Genomic DNA, 17,123 nt, shown 5'->3' with positions numbered 1-17,123 from the left:
GTAAAAGTTTTCAGAATTGTAATAAATGATGAATATGAATTAGTGGTCTGTGATAGTGTATTAATTTGTAGGGCAAAAAGATGTTGACCAAGGTGGACTTGAACCCACAACCTTTGGGTTGCAGACCCGTGTCATTACCAGCTGCGCCACTGGGAAAGACAGTGAGCTCTTGGGAAACAGGGTGATGAGCAGTCAGAATTAGATTGCGGTGAGAGGCGAAGAATGCCATTTTTGAGTTACAAAATGTCGTGTAACTCAAAAGCTAGGTGGACTAGAAGCATAATTCTTGTACTGAGTGAATCAGCGGACTTTGGTGTACTTTGACTGCGATTTTCATTGCTCTTTGTACATCCGACGCAGAGATATGACGAGAGAAGAAAGGGCAGACCTCAGATATGATTGGCTGGCTGGGAAGCCGTGCAGGCCCTGATATGTAAATTTGAATGTCTCAGTCCTCAGAGGATTGGCTGCCTGGGGACCTGGCAGAAATATATAGTAATAGTATGATTAAGCATAAATACTACATTTAGCAGAAATACTGTATTAAGCACAAATCCTATAAAAAGCAAAATTACTATATTAAGCACAAATCCTATAAAAAGCAGAAATACTATACTATGATTTGGTAGAAAACTATAATTAATCAGAAATACTATATTTGGCAGAAATACTATATTTAGCACAAATCTTGTAAAATAGCAGAAATAGTATGATTCAGCACAATAGTAATAACTTAAACAGAAAAATTGGAAAAGCAAAATGGACAGCTGAAAAATGCTGATCATGCTAAGGATCCTTCAAATGTACTTGTTAAATGAAAAAAAAAAAACTCAGCAAAAAAAGTATAACAGTCACACAATCACAAATATGGACACCTATGGAAACACATGTACAGAGAGACACACAGGATCAAATTCAGTCAACCAGTCTAAATATATTGAATTTGAATCTTACAATGAGATCATCCCATAAAAAGGCTCTCTCTCTCTCTCTCTCTCTCTCTCTCTCTCTCTCTCTCACACACACACACACACACACACACACACACACACACACACAGAGGGAGAGAGAAGAAACTTTCTAGGTCAGTCAAGCAGCCTGGGAGCTGCTGAATTTGAATCCACCAATCAGAGAGGCTGTGTACTTTTTCCGCCAAAACAGGTGCAGCCGTTTTACGTATTTGTGCCAAAACATAGTGTTTCTGCCATATTGTGGTACTACTACATTACAACATGAATACGGATTAAAGATGAAAGAAACTGGCAACAAATTCCTCCACTACAAACCAGTCTGATACCACTTCTTTGCAGCGTTCACGTTTACTAAGGCACTACCCAAAAGGCGCCACAAGAGGGCACTCCAACACAAGAGATGACCTATGTACACTGATGCACTTAGTAACAGTCAGCCTCCTTGAATTGGCAGAAATACTGTGATTTAGTAGTAATACTATAACATAACAGATATACTGTGATGTTGCAGACATAGTATGTTTTTGCACTACTCATTTGTAGTGAAAAAATTAGCAATATAAATTACAGGTCTGTGAAAGTGTATAAATTTGTAGTGAAAAAAAAATGTTGACCAAGGTGGGATTGAACCCACGACCTTTGAGCTGCAGAGCCGTGTCATTACTGATTGCGCCACCTGGAAAGAGGGCGGGCAGCTGAAAAACAAATACATCAGCAATCAGAAATAAAAGAGATTTCTGTTGAAAACACCTGAAAAAGCTGGGATTTGTGCTGAAAAGGGTGAAAAACTCAATTCTGCTGAAACGGGGTGAAGAAGAGGTGTTGGACTGTTGAGAAGAGTTAAATAAGTTGAACAGATATGTTTGGGTACAGATACTATGATTTGGTAATAATACTGTGTTTTAGCACAACTCCTGAGATTTGATTGAAATAATATGATTTAGAAGAAATATTATGACTTTGTACAAATACAATGTTTTAGCACAAATACCATGATATGGCAAAAATACTATGATTTAGCAGAAATACTATGATTGAGCAGAAGTACTAAGATGTAGTAAAAGTACTTTGATTTAACAGAAATGAAATTATGGAGGAGTAATACTTTAAAATGGGAAAAATATTGATACACACACAGATACACAGAGCCTAAAGGGAACAGTATTTGTGCCATGGAGTGTTAAGAAGAATCTGAGGTCCATATTAGAAAAGCTGCTAAAATCATAAAAGTTTGCAGAATTGTAATAAATGATGAATATGAATTACTTGTCTGTGATAGTGTATTAATTTGTAGGAAAAAAAAAATGTTGACCAAGGTGGAATTGAACCCGTGATCTTTAGGCTGCCGACCGGCGTCATTACCAACTGTGCCACTGGGAAACAGAGCAGCGGTTTGGAAAACGGGAGATGAACTGTCAGATTTAGATCGCGATGAGGCGTAAAACGCCGATTTTGGAGTTACAAAACGTCATGTAACTCCAAAACTAGGTGGGATAAACACAATTCTTGTACTGGGTGAATCAGCAGACTTTGCTGAACTTTCACGGCGATTTTCATTGCTCCTTTTACCTCCGTCACGGAGATATGATGAGAGAAGAAACGGCTTCATTTTCAGAGTTTGAAAAGTGAGAGGAGGACAGATTTCCACCCTCAAACAAACGTAATTTATGGCTTAACAGTAAGATGACTGTAAAACTGCTCTATGATTTACATGAAATACTTTGATTTAGAAGAAATTCTATAATCTAGCAAAAAGCACTACAGCATAGCAGAAGTTATATCACTGAGCAGATTTACTAGGATTTAGCACAAACACTATGATTTGGCTCAAAAATCTTTATTTTGCAGTTATATTATGATTTGGCAGAAATACTATGAGCAGTAATAATATAACAGTACATAATACTGTTATTTTGTGGAAATACAATGCTTTATCACAAATACCATGATATGGCAAAATACTATGATTCAGCAGAAATACTATGATTGAGCAGAAGTACTAAGATGTAGTAAAAGTACTTTGATTTAACAGAAATGCAATTATGGAGGAGTAATACTTTAAAATGGGAAAAATATTGATACACACACACATACACAGAGAGCAAAGTGTGCAGAGGCTGTTGAGAGTCTGGGCTTGGTATATCTAGGTCAGCTAAATTGGCTGCACCTGCTGTAATCAGCACTTACACAGACAGACACAGAGAGAGCTATGGGTTTTCTTCAGTGTATTTCTCACATTCAGGACTCCCCTCGAACAAATGGCCATAATTTCCTAACCGTAGGGGCTAGAATGCTCATTCTAACACCGTTTTGTTCAGAAGAGATGGGGAATCTGCAGGTCTTCATAATTCAGCGATAAAATATAAATTATTGAAGATATATGACTTGTAATACACTGTAACTGAGTAGAGGCAAAGCAAAACTGCCTTGACTTGCCCTCAAACAATGCTTTCTAACTCTAAATCTATTTGGAGTATCGATATCATTCTTTCACTGTAAGAGACAGCAGGTTTTGGCGAACAATCATGGAAATTTTCAGGTCTCTGTGGAAATCCATCAAAAGATATGACGAGAGAAAAAGTGCCTCATTTCCAGAGTTTGAAATCTGAAGACATCTGAGCGAGGGGACGAATTTCCTACCCTCAAACAAACCCAATTCATGGCCAAATGGTAATAGGTGAGAAAGAAATTCTTGAATTGTGAGCGTCAGGAGTGTCTGAAGATATACCGGACAAGCCTCATGTCTTAACTTCGCTTCGTTAAGGAGATATGACGATTCGAATATGCCTCTCATTACAGAAATCAAGCGGTGATTTTGAACAAACTCTCCATTGACTTTCTATGGAGAGTTTTCAGACTTTGTGTTGGTCTGAGGAGATTTGCCAAAATTCTATAAATCTCACAACCATGATAGTGACATTTTCTGAAAGCCAGCAAAAATACCTACGTTTTGATGTATAATTTGTGGAAGTTGAGTGAAAATTGAGCAAGTAGCAAGAAGTTGTTCGGACATGAAGAGAAGACTGCGAATCCTACAGTGGCACACTGAAAGCCAAGTGCATAGCAACCATAACAACGCATGTATTTTCTGAAAAATCACAATTTTGCAACTCAAAACTTTAAGAGGGATAAAAATAAAACGGTAAAAGATTTGAAAAAGCTGATTTATTCCTGAATAGCCCAATAATTTGAGAACATTTTAAAGTTTGAATGGTTGTTCTACGTGAAAATATGACAAAGTAGTTAAGTTTCAAAAACAAGCAAGTTTTAGCAGAATTGCGGAAGTTTCCCATTCATTTCAATGGGACAAATTAAAGGAAAAAGCTTAATATTTTAAAAGTATAACAGTATAAAATACCAAAAGATATAGCCATCATTAGCAGAAATAGCAGAATAGTTTAAAATTTGAGCGGTGAAAATCGGCTGAAAATTGTGGAAGTAGATCCACGGCGAAAAGTGTCTGGAAGTCCTAAGAATAATAATAAAGAATAAAGAGAAACAGGAACTCAATAGTGTGGATGCCTCCAGCATCCACACAATAAAGAGAAACAGGAACTCAATAGTGTGGATGCCTCCAGCATCCACACAATAATAAAGAATAAAGAGAAACAGGAACTCAATAGTGTGGATGCCTCCAGCATCCACACAATAAAGTATAAAGAATAAAGAGAAACAGGAACTCAATAGTGTGGATGCTTAAAGCATCCACACAATAAAGAATAAAGAGAAACAGGAACTCAATAGTGTGGATGCTTAAAGCATCCACACAATTATAAATGTTATGCTTTCATTTGTAACTCATTTGTATAAAGACACTGAAATCATGAGTATGTGTCGGACAGTATGTCAGCCCCAGATTTGCTTTGTGGTCTCTTTATGCCACTCAGCAAGTGAAACAATGCTTTGATAGAGATACAGGTCTTCTTATTGAGGCTGCAAGATGCTTCAAAGATGAAAACAAAAACAGATGACCACGTGGCACAGATGAAGCTAACACAGATAAACAGCATGCCAGACATTTTAGAGATCTTTTGTATCCGTTTGCATTGTGCCTTCAACGTGCAGGTCATTCTGCTGCACTCTGTGAAGGTCACATCTGCACACTCGTCTCTACTCAGTGCACACGTCCTGGGCCAATCGATGCATGAAGCCATTTCTGGGATGTTGAGCATGTAGCTCTTTGACTTATGACATAGCTCTATCAGGCATGAGAGTTGCAATAGGAGTTGCCATAGCAACGGAGTCTGTTTATCTAAACCTGCAAAATTAATAGCTTTAAAATTTGTCTTCTCTATGGGGGAACATTAAGTGTTGGTGGTGTAGGTAGAAAGTCCCAAGTTGGCATTATCCTGACATTTTTGACCAAAGGGGCCACAACATGCTACACTTGTAGGAAAAGTTTGTTTATTCCCTCTCCTATCAGTCTTCCTTTCCTTTCTCCTTTTTTCTTGCTTAGATGTACCAATACACACAGTGTCTCTGCCTTCACTCCCTCTCCTGTCATTTCCCACCTTTTGTAGGAGATTGATGGAGATATGGGAGGCTGTCATGCAGTAAATAGCATGGACATCGGCACCCTGCCATAAAATTGTAATAAAGCCCTCTTCGTCTCCTCTTAACACCTTCCCTTTACTATAAGCTTCCAGTGTTCCTCTCCTTTTCCTCGCACACTGCCTCCTCCTCACCTAAAAATACATACCATGGAGGGCAGCATCACCAAGCCTCCCTACCCTCCCTCAATCTCATGCATTAGCCAATCTGTTATCCACCAAATCACTCTTTTTTCCTCCTCCTCTACCTCATTTAATCTGCCTTCTTTGAACTCCTTCCTCTCCATTTCTTTGTTTTGCATTATTTCCCTGCATCATTTCTTCAGGCATACAAACTGTTTCTTGGCAGCACCATGAACAATGAGTCCCCGTGGCTCGTGAAAGGTTAATGCTTTGGGGTGTGTGAATGTAAACTGTTTGGCTATTTTAAAGAGCTGTGAAAATGAATAACTCAACCATAGAATTTGATCTGCTGCTTTCCCTCTCTTCGTCCTCCAACTCTCATCTGCAGCACCCATCACTTCCTTCAGTCATTCTAATTTTCCTTCATCTCTCGATCTTTGGTGCCCTTATTTTCTCTCTCCACACACACATTTTCTCATTCAGTGTGGGATTCTCTGTGACTTTGTCCCATATAAGGGTGGGATTTTATGAAAACTGCTGCTCTATACCTTCATCAACATCCCTTTTACATAAAGGGAGGACAATTTGAAATCACTTTGGTTGGTTTAAGCAGAGCAGAATGACTCGTATGTCCTCGCACGGATGTGATTAGTTTCAGCTTCAATATGCCTTGCTGCATGAAACAGTGACCTCTCAATTCTTTGAACAACAAACGCTGGGATCTAGGCGTTCAGCGGGTTGAGGCACGTTTTGATTTTCCATCACATATGGAGGGAGCTTAAACAACAAACCTGGTCATTCAACTTGTCCTCTCAAAATGCTGGACAAGTAAGAAGGAAAGACTACTTAGATAAACATGTGTCTAATGTTATATTCAGTCAAATCAAAAGAGTCAACATGTTATTTATTTATTTCATCATATAGATAGTAACTCTAATCCTAACCCTACTCTACCCACAGACTTTTGACAAAAAAAAAGGTGAATAATTTTTGAGCTTTGCCTGCTTTATTCAACTCCCTGGTATGTCTCAGAAAAAGAAATTAAAAAGAAAAAAAGTCAAAAGACTGGTTTAACCTGCCTGGAATAGGGGGCTAATGCGAGAACACCTGGTGGTCAGGTTTTAGGCCATGGACTGCAGTCACTCGTAGCCCAAAGAGGTGACATGGACTCAGGAAATAACCACCACCCACAGAAAGACCTGTAGGGGTTGGGTTGGGCTCACCTTAACGCAGCATAGAAAAAAGGGCTTATATGAATGACTGAATGAGGCAAGTTGTAAAAAAACGCTTTGAGTGGTGATTTACCATTTACAATATTAAGCCCCTTGAGGTGACTGCTGCTATATAAATAAAAGTGAATTGAACTGAATTGAATGAATTTCCACTATTGGATTGCAACAGGAGTGACAATCACCAGTCTTTCCCTGATTAGGTGTTTTGGTGATAGTGGTGGACAGCACTATCATCAACATTTCAGTCAAAATTTCCCATAGGTAACTTGAGATGTAATAATTGGAAGTCCATAGTATATGATTTCCTCCAGTTACCTCCTTGTTAAACCTTCCAGTCGGTGATAAAGACAAACCCTATCAGGAGAGAAACGTTCCATCACAGAGGAAAAATACAGTAACACCCCCCACCCTAACTAATGGGACTCATGATAAACCACAAACACAATAACAGGATTTGGTCACCTGCTTGTAGGGGTCAAGGGGTTAAAGGTCTCCCTCCCCTTTTTTTCCACTCTTCCCATATCACCCATCTTTGAAAGGGATAGAAAAGCACACTTATACGTAAAGGCAGAGTCTCATCTGCCGAAGCAGCACCAAAGGTCAGGAAGGAGTAATGAAGTAAAAAGTTCAAGGAGAGAGACAACAAGCAGCAGAAGATAGGCTGCCTGAAAGATGTACTATGAGAGAAGTTGAGAAAGGAGCTTGTTACCAGCAATAGACAGATGTGTGTCAGAGAGGGCTCGGAGTGAGACATTTCATGGGTAAACAGGCAAAGAAAAGAAGAACAAAGACGAGGACAAAGAGAAGGTGTGTGAGCACAGATGGAGATAATGAATCCATCAAGGTCGGCTCATGTGATATGACGTATCAGAAAGAAATAGCCTCTTATGTCCTTCACTCATATGTCCATCCCTCAATCCGTGATGGCACTGCAATGTTTTAATACCACACTTTTGGCACTTGAATACATATATCGGGTCTGATGAGAGCTATTCATTAAGAGGAGGGGGGCTTTTCATATGGGTTGCCACTACCTTGCAATCACCTCCACAGCATTCCCATTACCTCCAGTCTAATTGATGTTAGATTTATTAAAGTTAATGAGCCAACTGGCCATCTGTTGAGCAGCTGAGGCAGCACGAGGGACGATTGGCAATGTGAGGGCAGAAGACAGACGATGGAAAAGCTACAAGGGCAGATCTGGTTCACATGGGGAAGAAGAGAAAACTGAGTGAAGACAGACAAAGAGATTTACTGCCAACTCCTCCCTCCTCCCCTTCCTCCTGTCCTGTAATCAAAGACAAGCTCACACATCAGTCTCTGTTTTTTTTCCATACTCCCGTATGTCTTGCATCCATTTCATGGGATTCATATTTCAACTATATGGCTCTCTATATATCCAGTATATATATATATATATATATATATATGTATATATGGCATTTGATTAATGACTCTCAACTGGCCCAGTATGTCCAATGAATCTTAAATAGATATATTTTGCAGACTTCTTTGAAATGGAGATAAAAATTTAATTTGTCATATCAGTGATGCTTGCTGGCCAGTATGTACTGTTTTTTTCCTCTGGTCTTAATGTTAACTAACATGATGCTAACTTAACTGTTGGGGGTCCCTTTTTTGCCTAGTGCATGGATGTCAAACAAAGTCAGGACTGGCCCACTGGTTCTGAGTCCAATGCAGCCCACTGAATGCATATGCAAATAATAGAAACTGCAAAAAGTAGGAATTTTCCAGCCCAAGGCACTGTGTTACTTCTTTGTTAATTTACAATGAACATAATGTAACTGAAATAACTGAGATAACTTCTTTACACTAAAAGAATGGGCAACAATTGGGAGCCATTTATGTTTTTTGTTTTTTTGCTTGTTTGGTTACTTAGCGTGCATCAAGAAAATTATTAGGCAATAGTTTTAGAGGTTTAGTGGTTATTTATGGGCTTGGATTATGTACCCCATGAACACCACCATTATTTAGAAAAATAAATTTGGCATTAAAAACAAACAGATTTTCTGAGATTCTTTGAAAGAAACCTTTGCACCTTGATCAATAGCTTAACAGTCTTTGCACCAGCATTGATATCAAAAGGAAAAATAACAGCTCATTTATACTTTTGTGTGGATAAAATCTTTGTCTATTCATACTGTGGGGAGTTTTCTTCCCACTGCCACAGTCACCAGCCTGATAACAAAGACATACAAAGTGCTCCATGACGTTGAACACAGCTTACAATTAGTTGACTTCTATGTTAGCACACACACTCTTTTCATGCAAGGAAATAACTTTTTAGAAGACAGTCATAGAGGTTAAAGGTGAAACACAAATATTTCATTACAGTACATCACACTGCTGATGATTTTCCTTTGTTAGCCTGCTGCAGCATTATGTGTGTCTGTGTGTTGCAGCCATAGTGTTTCCAGACTCAGCTAGGTAACAAGCCTTCCTTCATGCTTGTTTAGAGATCATGAATTAAAAACTAAACAGGGGCGAGTCCAGAAACATATGGGTGACATTAGAGTGGCTACCTCTATTTTTTCCAGTCTCTGGTTTTCCCTGTAATTTGTCACCTTTTCTGCTTCAGTGGTGCTAATGCTGTTCTCACTATGGCTGCATCCACACGTACCCGGGTATTTTTGAAAACGCAGATTTTTCTACCTTCTACCTTTCGTCCACACGTAAACGGCGTTTTCGGTCACTGAAAACAGAGATTTTTAAAAACGCCTGCCAGGGTGGATATTTTCGAAAACTCCGTTTTTGCATTTACGTGTGGACGAGGAAAACGGAGAAAACGCAGCGTCAAAGGTGTGCGCCTTTTCTGACGTCACGTTGTGCGCCACGTTATTGTTTCCGTGAAATGAATTTCTACAATACTGTTACTGTTAATTGTACTCTCTGCAGTGTTTAAATGCTTACATATACACACACAGTTACTGTCCCTCCACACATAGGACTCGGTTCTGCTTCTATGCCCGGGATTATTTTTTAAAACGATAACGGAAAATCTCCGTTATCAAAAATACCCGTACGTGTGGACGTAGCCTATATCACAATCAGGCTTTTACAGCACAGTTATCTCAAATCCTTTCACAAAAACAATGTTTTTGTTTAACCATTAGTCAAAATCATTCTTAACATTTTAATTGTGGTGTTTCAAGGATCACAAGATTTTACACAAGGCAATATGAACCAGGTGAGTGCAGGGTTGTTATTAGAATATAATGACATCAACAAAGTTTATAAATCATCTTGAAACACTATAAAAAGAAAAAGGGGGTTAATTCAGTTTTGAGGCAAATATTAGCTGTGGAAAGCCTTCTGTGTAACTGTCACAGGTGTCTGCTGATTCAGCTAATCGATACTATGTGTTTTCTCCAAGAAGCAGATGCATCTGCCAACCTGCCAGGGTAGGACATAAATGTAGAAAAATTGCATGTTAAATTTAAATGCAAACAAAACAAACATATGCCTCATTATAATTGCTTCAGTTCAGAGCCTAGTCCCAAGGTAAGGAGCTAAACCATGTGTATCATATGGCAGCAGCTGATCTCAGCTCTGTGGGTTTCATCATTAAGTCCACAGAATTAGTCTGTTTGCTGAACAAAGCACATCTGCTGAGCTGCTGTAGTGAGAGGATGAAATAGAGTTCTATTGGCTCTGTGAGAAAAAGAACCCTAAATTGTTTGAGCTAATTAAAAGTAGAAAAAGTCATCCCCTCGTCACAGGATTCAAACCCATGCAATACCTGAGGTCAACACTGACCTTGAGTGTACTCCTAGTGCTGTTGTCAAGGCTGAGTAAATTTAGAGGCTTGCATCTGGAAGGGCATCCAGTGTATAATCTGGGCCATGTCAGACATGTAGATCATACAGAATGACATTTCCATTCGTTGAGACCAGGGTTGAGTTCCATTCAGTTCAATCTTATTTATTTAGCAACAAATCACAACAACAGTTGCCTGAAAGCTGAAGGCTCTGCCTCCCATTCTACTTTTAAATATGCTGGTGTGGCACCCTGAGTATTTTGAGCATTAAGAACAAGTCTCAGATGTGTTCCTTTTGTGTTCGTGTCCCCCCCCCCATCATCTTTTTTGCTATTTGTTGTGACAATAGTTTGCATCATAACACAGAGCGAAAAGCTCATTTGCTCCCACCTGATGTGATGTTAGGGCGATATTTAGTTTCGCCAGTAGGTGGCAGTGGCGGCTCAGCCAAATAGGTAACTGGCAAAATAATCTCCCACAAAGTAACGCAGGCCAGTTATTACAATGGAAGCCGCCAGTAACACTGAACTGTTTTACTGTGTTTCAGGTGAGAGCGATATACAAGCACTACATACATTTACGTAGAGTTGATGCTTATTTAACATGTTGGAGTGTAATTCGTGTTTATATGGTGTTTAATGTGAGGGAATAAGGGAGTTGTTTTACGTTATCTGTGGGTAATGCTAGTAACGTTTGTGCGCTAGCTAAGCGATGTTAGCCTCCTGCATTAATCTCTGTAACCGTGTTGTTACATCAGTAATGTGAAAGGAAACTGTTAGCTGGTTTCAGTTAAAGTTATAGGAAATAGACCAGCCAGTACATGTTATGTTGTCTGTTGTTTACTGGTCATTTTCTCTGTGTGCTAAGGGCTGATTAATACATGGCCATTACACGTAACGTCACAAAGTAACGCAGGCCAGTTATTACAATGGAAGCCGCCAGTAACACTGAACTGTTTTACTGTGTTTCAGCACAATAAATCTTCATGTGCACCTGAATGAACCCTGTCGTCCTTCAGTGTGTAACACTAGGAACCACAAGTAAGCCTGCAGTCTGAGAGCGATGTCCTCTGATGGGATTATACGGTAGGAGGTCATTAAGATAAGATGGGGCCTGATTATTCAAGACCTTGTTTGTGAGGAGCAGGATTTAAATTCAATTCTGGATTTAAAAGGGAGCCAATAAAGAAAAGTGAATATAGGTGAAATATGGTCTCTTTTTCTCATCCCTGGCAGTACTCTTGCTGCAGCATTTTGGATCAACTGAAGACTTTTCAGGGAGTTTTTAGGATGACCTGATAATAACGAATTACTGTGAATGAAGAAGAAGAAATGAGTGTATCCAAAGGGATGGATTATGTAGTTGAAGTTGAAGAGGGAAGAATATTGTGCAGAGCTCGGAGAGGACTTGAAACAGGCTCTGGGTGGCAGGGAAGAGTTATCAGATGACTAGAAAAGTACAACTGTAGTGCTGAGGTAAATTGTCAAGAAGGTGATCGCTGTATCCTCTAGACAAAGAAAAGGGGACAAGGAGACTTGATGATTAAAAGAGGAAGTGCAGATGAGTAGTCTAAATGTCAAGACTCAGCGGCCCAAGATGATAGATGGACTCAAATACAGATTGTTTGAAGTGATAAACAAAGAATTTTATTTAACAATGCACAAGGTAAACAGAGCTAAGGCTTGGATCTGAGCAGGACCTATGAGTGTGAACTATGAGGGGCTGTAAACAGATAAGAAACTATGAACATGAACTAGGAAACTCAGAGCTAAGAGGGAAATGGCAAATAGGTGAGAGGGGTGAGTAACAGAGAGGTTTTACCAGCAGCAGTAGTACGAATGAGACCAGCGACCAGGCAAGGTTGCATAGATGGCTGGAGAGCAGGGTAAATACAAACTCTATCATTAGCAGAGTTTAGCGAGAGGTCACACACTAACATGAGTTAGCTGACATTCTGGCTAAGACTGGTTGAGAGCGCAGGTCTTAAATACTGCTGGCCTGATTGCCATCAGGTGGGATTCCTGGGAGGAGCCATGAGGGCTCCACCCAGAGGAGGAGAGCAGAGACTGTGGAGAGTTACTGTGACTCACCCAGACCATGACACTAAAGTGTTTAGCTAAGAAAAAGTGGGATAGTCAGGGAGATGAAAAAGTAAACAGGAGTATTGGGAAGCAAGAGATGATATAGGCAAAGGAAAACTCTTCCAGTGAGTTTTGGACACTATGAAATGAGAATAGGAGTTATACTGACTGGCTAGGCCAGGGGTGGGCAATCTCAGTCAGGGCCGATGTCCCTGCAGGTTTTAGACCTCACCTTGGGTCAACACACCTGAATCACGTGATTAGTTCGTTACCAGGCTTCTGGAGAACTTCAGGACTGCCGTTTCCCAATTCTCAAGTACGCGAGTACGTACTCGCGACTTATATATCATTTGTAACCTCAGTAGTGAAATCTCTATTAATAAAAATAGTGTACATGTACATACGTGTACATACCTTAATAAAAACAAGCAGGTGAGATGTTACAACGCTTTTATTTTTATTTTAGTGGACACTCAATACAATAGACAGCTACTGGGGTTTCTTTAACCTGAGTAGCGAAAAGACCGCGGGGGGGGGGTTGAAAACGATGTGCCGGGAGTCCGCTGTTCTCGCCGGCTCTAATAATCCTCGACCTCGCTGTCTGCTATGGAGCTGGCGTTTGAGTTTTGGACGAAATGCATTCTGGGATATTTAGCTGTACCAAGTCCACACGAGTCACCACCGATGCATGCTCGATAAAACGGGCAGAGCGAGAACACATCCGGGACTTTTTCGCGTTCTCGGCTTGATGCGTACTTCGAATTGGAACAGTACTTGGTCTCCGACTGATGACGTATCACGAGTACACGAGAACGCAAGTACGCATATTGAGAAACGGCAGACATGTTGAGGAGCTAATTTAGCCATTTAAATCAGCTGTGTTGGTTCGAGGACACATCTAAAACCTGCAGGGACACCGGCCCTCGTGGACTGAGATTGCCCACTCCTGGGCTAGGCAGAGAGATCAAGCTGGAAAGGACGTGCTTTGAAGAGGATGATGAGTGGGAAGGTGGTTTGTCCAGATCGCATACCTGTGAAGGAATGAAGATGTCTAAGAGAGAGGATAGAAGACCAGATTGTTTAACACAATCTTGAATCATACCATCAAGATATGGGAAAGAGTTGTTAAAGTACTCCTACATGCTGAGAAAGAGCACTACAGATGTGATGTTTGCTTTGAGCATTGATGGAGAAGTATAGAGAAGGTTAGGAGTTACGCTTTTTGTGGATCTAGTGAAAGCATATGATGGGATGCCAAGAGAGAAACTGTGATGCTGCAGGAAGGAGTGACAGAAAAGTATGTGAAGGTGGTGCAGGACATATATGATGACAGTGTGACAGTTGTAAGAAGTGCAGTAGGAGTGACAGATGGGTTCAAAGTGAGCCCCTTCCCGTTTGTGTTGGTGATAGACAGGTAGACTGACGAGGTCAGGCAGGAGTCTCTGTGAACTATCATGTTTACAGACTATAATGTTTTGCACTACATCCTAGTGAGAGCAGGGAGCAAGTGGAAGAGAGCCTGCAGGGGTGGAGGTATTCTCTGAAGAGAAGAGGAATGAAAGTCAGCAAGGCAAAACACAAAATATGTGTGAGTGAGAGGGAAAGGTGAATATGCAAAGAGTAGAGATAGTGAAGGTTGACGAGTTTAAAAAACCTGGGTTCAACTATGCAAAAGTAGCGCAAGAGAGGTGGAAAAAAAGAGTGCAGGCAGAGAGGGTGGAGACAAGTGTCATGGGTGATTTGTGACAGAAGGATCGCAGCAAGAGTGAAAGGAAAGGATTACAAGATGAAAGTGAGAACAGAGTCGCCGATTCACTTATTTCCAGCCATTGTGGAGAAGGCAGCTACACTACTACTGGCAGGTGGATACAGTGTTCTTAATTCTGGGGACTGATTGCTACCGGCCATAGCCTCTGTTCAGCGGTCATTGTTGATTGTTTTGGTCTAGTCAAGTTGAGGGAAACGCCTGCCGCTGTTTTGGGCCCGTCCTTTAAGGAACTGCTGTCTTGTTCTGTCTACAGTTTTCTTTTGTGACACTCCTGTCTCATTTATATTTGTTTTGCCCACGTAGCAGGGCCTGAGTGATCCCTTGCCTGTGCGTTTTGCTGGTGTTTGTTTACAGTTGACATTTGTATCTGCACGTTTGACTTGTTCCAGTCACCACAGAGAGAGCTATACGGCATTCCTCTTTGGAGTGCGCTGGGATCAAATGTCATAACAACTATAATCGGCGCAGGCGACAGTTTACTTGTTCGCGCAAATTACTAGGCTTATGTACCTTTACTTTTTCTGTTTTAAATGTGTGCGTGTGTGTGTGTTTTATTCTTATATGTTGGGAGTATATTTTGTAGTTTGAGCAATGAGCCTGGTTTTAAATGTTCTATTAGACTTGTGTCTTTTAATGTTATTGTTTGTTTTTATTATTACTGCAGTGAATCGAGGATAAGCCAGTAGCCGTGGGACCTTTGTTGGTGGGCCGTTTTCTACACTTCTTTTGTCGTACAGCACCTTGAGTTTATAGTTGGCTTTGTATGTGTGATTTTCTTCAGTCATGGTCCTCAGCTACTGGTAAGTCCAGTTCATTATATGGTGGGTTTATTGAATTTAGGACACTACTACAGGATAGGATGTGCCACAGTCAACTTTTATCAACTTTTATCAACGTGCTCTATTCTTTAAAAAAAAAAAAAAAAAATTGTTTTAACAAATGCAGTTATCCATCCATCCTCATCCGCTTTATCCGAAGTCGGGTCGCGGGGGCAGCAGCCTAAGCAGAGAAGCCCAGACCTCCCTCTCCCCAGCCACCTCCTCCAGCTCATCCGGGGGAACACCAAGGCGTTCCCAGGCCAGCCGAGAGATATAATCTCTCCAGCGCGTCCTGGGTCTGCCCCGGGGCCTCCTCCCGGTGGGACATTCCAAATGCAGTTATTAAAGGTATATTTATACTGGAGCCAATCTGCCTCAGTAGTGCATACTCAAACCTGTCTAATCTTTTCTGGTTGGTTTAAAAAGACTCTTTATATTTCCTAGGGGTGACATTCTCCTAGGTGGTGTTGTCACATTTTAATCATAACCCCTCTGACCACCTACCCACACAATCAAAACCACTGGTCCAGGAAGTTAATATCATTAAAATTCTAATTGTAAAAAATCTATTTTATGCACTTATCTTCATTCTGTTCTTACATCTTTTGTCTTTCAATCACTGTGTATTAAATGTCTTGAAATTTTAAGCAGGGAACTGAATTTACTCAAGCAGGGTTTTCTCAGAATACACTTCATGCAGAGTTATTTAAAATTACATGACCCTGAATTATTTATAACAGCAGCTGAGCACAGTGTAGTCAGCACAGGTTAATTTCCTCACCATTATTATCTCTTTTACTCCCAGGTTACACCAGACATCTGTAAAATGAATACCTGAAATCATGTCTCCCCTTTGGGCTGCATTTTCAATGTTATCTTTTGATCCTTTTAAAGCTTACTGCATTCATGAACCTGCTGCTATAATGTACAAAACACACATATCTGCTAATAAATGCTAAATGATAAATTACACTGTAAACCGAAAAGCTAAAAGTACTTAAATAAATTAAGCAATCTAAACTTAATTTTTCCTAATTTTTTAAAAAACATTCCTACTAAGTCAAATAGCTTAAGTTTATCTACCATTTTCTTCCATTTGAGGTAGTTCAACTCATAATTTTTTGATGAACTTCAGCTATTTTGCATATTATATATATAGCATACCGTCTACTTAAAAAAATACCATTTAAGTATCATGAATTTATTTCAATTATACTGCAGACAATTTTGGAAAGTTGTAATTTCTTGGCTCAATTTTTTCCTGATGTCTTTTGTAATTTCTTTTTTTTTTACTCCTGCCTTTCAGCTTAATCTTCAGCATCCTTGGTTTGAATATGTGTACAGGGGGGATAGTGGATATAGTGGACAATCTGAGGCCTTCCCTCTCTATTGGCCACTTGGTTTTGGTGGCCTCAGAGCTGATTACTCTCTAGAACACAGATCATCTGTTTTTACCTATTCACATGTAATTCTCAAAACAATACAAAAATAAAGAGTTGTAACTAAAATAATAGTTTTAAAACATAACTCCAACACATCAAAAGTTGTTGGTTGATGCTTAAAGACAAAAGTATGATGATTTGCAGAATCTACCAAATATGGAAACCTTTCTGATGAAGATGATGAATTGCAAAGACAATTTTTCATAAACTTCTTTGGGTTTGGAGTATAGTGTCACCCGTCAAACTGAAGAACAAACAATTACATTGTTTGTAGAAGCTTCTAAATTTTGCAAGAATTGACATTTCTTGAATGAATGATATACACCTAGATGCGGAAAACTGTCTCATATTAAAAAAAAA

The 17,123-nt window shown here is 39.9% G+C and overlaps 1 long non-coding RNA gene across 1 annotated transcript; it reads left to right on the top strand.

Annotated features, from left to right (window-relative positions):
• Positions 1 to 11,252: 11,252 nt before the first annotated feature.
• On the top strand, positions 11,253 to 15,506 carry LOC120434045. Its single transcript, XR_005608907.1, has 3 exons — positions 11,253 to 11,739; positions 15,168 to 15,303; positions 15,449 to 15,506. It is a non-coding gene; the product is annotated as an uncharacterized LOC120434045 (long non-coding RNA).
• The last annotated feature ends 1,617 nt before the right edge of the window (positions 15,507 to 17,123 follow it).

This window comes from Oreochromis aureus, linkage group 17 (assembly GCF_013358895.1).
Source record: "Oreochromis aureus strain Israel breed Guangdong linkage group 17, ZZ_aureus, whole genome shotgun sequence".
Taxonomy (NCBI): domain Eukaryota; kingdom Metazoa; phylum Chordata; class Actinopteri; order Cichliformes; family Cichlidae; genus Oreochromis; species Oreochromis aureus.
The sequence above is the reverse complement of the archived record's forward strand: the minus strand, read 5'-3'. Positions and strand labels throughout refer to the sequence as shown.